Genomic DNA, 3793 nt, shown 5'->3' with positions numbered 1-3793 from the left:
CGCCGAATTTCTTTCTCACATTCCGAAAGTTCGTCAAAACGCTACCATAAATTCATTCCATTCCCGGAATGCTGGCTGAGCATCAGCCCATCGCTTACAACCCATTTATAATGAGCTCTTGCTTGCAGTAATTTATATTAAAGCTTTTAGCAGAGTGGGTCTAACAAATACATAGTCACAAAATTTAAATGAATATAAATAAAATGAATAATATTTTAAAGAATTTTATTAATAGTTTTCTACAGTGTGATATATTTCCAAACAATCAGGAGTGTGCAGTGCAACAAGGCATTTCTTACATTAATATATAGCTTCATTCCTAGGCTTGTGTTTACTTTGTATTGGAGGAATTTTTCTTATCCCTCTGTTTTGCTTGCAAACGCAATGGTGTGTTATGTAAAGAAGTCTTTCCGCGTGTTTGGTATTCAGGAATATTAATATTTTGTAGAATTTCTTCTGCAATGTCCAGCCGAAATTTTCAAAATTAAATTCTTTTCGAAATAAGTAAAATGATTTTTTGTAGTTAATTCTGCAGGCGTACATTGCACGTCATTGCCAGTCTAGAGCAGATAGCAAGTCAAAGTGCATTGACCGTCTTTGCAGGGTAAGAGTTTAAAGCATATGTCATGTATCTAAAACCGTTCATCTAGAACCTTTCTGCGATCTTTCCGTAGATGCATTGATGAATTGAGGCGAGTTATCGGGCGATGAAATTTTGTTGGTGCAAACAAAAATTAAAGGCCGCCGAAATTGTTTACCGTCCCTTTATCGCACCAAAGGCCCTTTCTCTTCACAACAGATTCATTCGACCCTCTTCGCCGAATTTTGGAAGACTTTAGAATGCAAGTGTGAAGCATCATTTAAAGCGAGTTATTAGTGATCACGTCTTAACCTTTGAAGATCCTGACGACTTATTAGTTCAGACACCGGTGGTGCGATTCACTAGCACATTTTATCGATATTCGTTTTGTTATCTTTCCTTAACCACAATTTTTACGATTTTGCTATTCAGTAACCCATTTCATTATGAAAATCGACAAGACAAAATCAGATGTTTGGTTAACCTGTCGATTATCGCAAACTAAACGACAATAATTTTGGTGTTGTTAAATCAAACGATAAAGAAGAATTAGTGATTTTAATCAAAACTGAGAAATTATATGATCAAAAACTTATTTAAAAAGCGCGAGTATGTCCTTTGAGTATTTGGCTTATGATTTATCGCGTGGAGAAGAGGAAGTGAGCCCTCAAATAGTTGATCGAAGTTTGCTCCGGCATATGGACAGCATTTGGATGCAGGGGAGTTCCAGAGGTAATTCCGTTTAACCCCAGACTTGACTGAGGACGTAGTTTCGCAGCTTGACAGCCATCTTAGAGGTTCCAGAATAACAGCGATTTCGACTGAAAAACAGGTAAATTCGGTAACATTCAAGCTAATTCAGTTCTAAATTCAGCCTTTATACAACTAACTAGCAGCACTGAAGAAGCGTATGTCAACCACCACGACTACCATTCGCTTAATGTACAAATGGTAACAACATAATTTGTAAAGTATTCAAGAATCAAGATTCCCTTTTAATGTTTTACAGATACTACTCTTAAAATTTTAAACGTAAATGCCAAATTTCCGGGAGCACGGCACGATTCATATATTTGGAGTTCCTCTGCGGTGCGAAGGGTTATACAACGGAGTTTTGAAATTGGAAACCATAACATGTTTTTGATTGGTAGGCTTTTTAAGCTATTAATAAATATATTTAAATAAAAATAAGGAAATTAAAAATCAAAAATTCTCTGCAGGTGATTCCGGGTACCTTTTGGAGCCTTGGCTGATGACTCCTCTAACAAACCAACCGGAAGGTAGTCCGAGATTCTTGTATAATGAGGCATCGTGCAAAGCTCGTAACCCAGTTGAGAGACTTTTTGGCGTTCTTAAGGCAACGTGGCGGTGCTTGTCTCAACAAAGGACACTCTTGTATGATCCAGGATTTACTGGACAGGTAGTGCTCAGTTTTACATAATATAATAAGCGTGCTCAGTTTTACATAATATTCGTTTAAGAGAAGGAATATACCAGACCGAAAATGAATTCACAGAGCCCAGAACAAACAACATTTTTGTAAACCAAGATGGATGGTGCATCAGCAAAGCGCATCCAAGACCGACTGATTGCTAATTTTTTTACTTATATACTATTTTCACTTATAATCATTCCGCACACATATCTATGTGAACACTCGGGTATAAAAAGTTAAAACATTTTCATATTTATTGTTAAAACCTTTTACTGAACAAAATTACATGCAGATTCAATAACAACAATTCAGTCTTTAACTTCAGTTTACATACAGTTTTAGGTTACAGGTACATAATTATATTTATGTATATAGGTATGCATAAGCGTATGCACACATGCTGTACAAGTTCAAAGGTCAGTCTATTTGTAAAAACGAAAACAATACATTCTAATTCATTTAATTAATGTTACTTAACATTAGCATAGCTTGTTTACTTATGTAATTCAAATAAAAAGTTACTTCTGGTCCTAAAATAAACATTTGGTATATATGCACATAAAAAGGTAATAAGGAACTGCGGAATTGGTTTCTAATCTACATACATACGATAGATTGCATTCGTTAGATTGTTGTTGTTCCGCTGTAGCGCTTAAACCATTCCCCAATACGGCTATTGCATCCGTCATCATTTTATTCGCCTGGGCACTTGCAGAGCTGCTTTCGGCTAAGATCTATTAAAAAATAGCAAGAACAATTAATAAAATGCCACTTTTATGTGTTGAAAATAAATTACCTTTAAAGCATCTGCTTGTTGTTTCGCGACTTCTACGGTTTCTACACTCGACTGGGCTAGCATCTATTAAAAAACAATCACCAATGGACAAATATAATAAAATTATTTTACATAAAGTTCAAAAGAAATTACCTTTAGTGCATCTGCCTGTTTTTCTGCTATTTCCAAAAATTTCTTCCGAGCATCACCGTCTTCTTCCATGAGCTTTCTTTTCAAGCTCGCCCGTGGTGTTCTCCTGTCTGAAATGTGCGAATTACCTGACTTCAACGTGAAATTTTCTGCAAGTGGCGTCCGTAAAGGCGACGGGGCTTCCGAAATCTTCCTTTCATCTTCCACTTCGATAACCATTTGGATTACCTAAAAATTTACACACCAGTAAGTTACACTTTAAAACATACACTTCATGCAATTTACCTCCTATAGTGGAATATTTTCAGCTGTTGAATCGTGCCCATTCATATATTCTTCCCCTATAAGAGCAGACACCCGCCTCTCGATTGCCTTCGCCGATTTCGTGCTTTGATGCTGGTGCGGCTTTTTAAGTCCCGCCATACCTCTTTAGGGAAATGATTAACATCTCTCTACTTTTAAGTAATAACACAATATTTTCTTACCGTGTGCCATTGATTGACTGTCTTCACTGCTCCACCCAGACTATTTAACTTTGTTGCTAGCTCGCTCCACTTTTTGTCGCATTCGCTCTTACCATGGAGGCTGTGGAACCCAGATCCTGCTAGACCCGGGACTTCCATTAGGTAGTCAAGCATACGATTTAGCTGCTCGGGTGTGGCACGGCTTCTTTTAGTAGCTGTCGATGTCATCCTAAAGCAATATTCCAAAAGTACTAATAAAACAATAAATTCAAATAAAAAGTTATTTTATTGTATGTACTTACTTTATGCAAATATAATTGGTAAAAAACACTCACAATTGCATTTAACAGTTTGGCTACTATGTTTTTTTGTTTCTCTTCTTCATGTTA

At 36.4% G+C, this 3793-nt stretch overlaps 1 long non-coding RNA gene across 1 annotated transcript; it reads left to right on the top strand.

Moving 5' to 3' along the window:
- The first annotated feature begins 404 nt into the window (after positions 1–404).
- LOC128869521 (uncharacterized) lies at positions 405–2446 on the top strand. The gene is made up of 4 exons (XR_008455326.1): positions 405–1412; positions 1477–1531; positions 1590–1727; positions 1801–2446. It is a non-coding gene; the product is annotated as an uncharacterized LOC128869521 (long non-coding RNA).
- Positions 2447–3793: the final 1347 nt, after the last annotated feature.

Source organism: Anastrepha ludens, chromosome X (genome assembly GCF_028408465.1).
Source record: "Anastrepha ludens isolate Willacy chromosome X, idAnaLude1.1, whole genome shotgun sequence".
NCBI classification, from domain to species: domain Eukaryota; kingdom Metazoa; phylum Arthropoda; class Insecta; order Diptera; family Tephritidae; genus Anastrepha; species Anastrepha ludens.
Note: the sequence above shows the minus strand (reverse complement) of the source record. Positions and strands in the feature narration are given on the sequence as shown.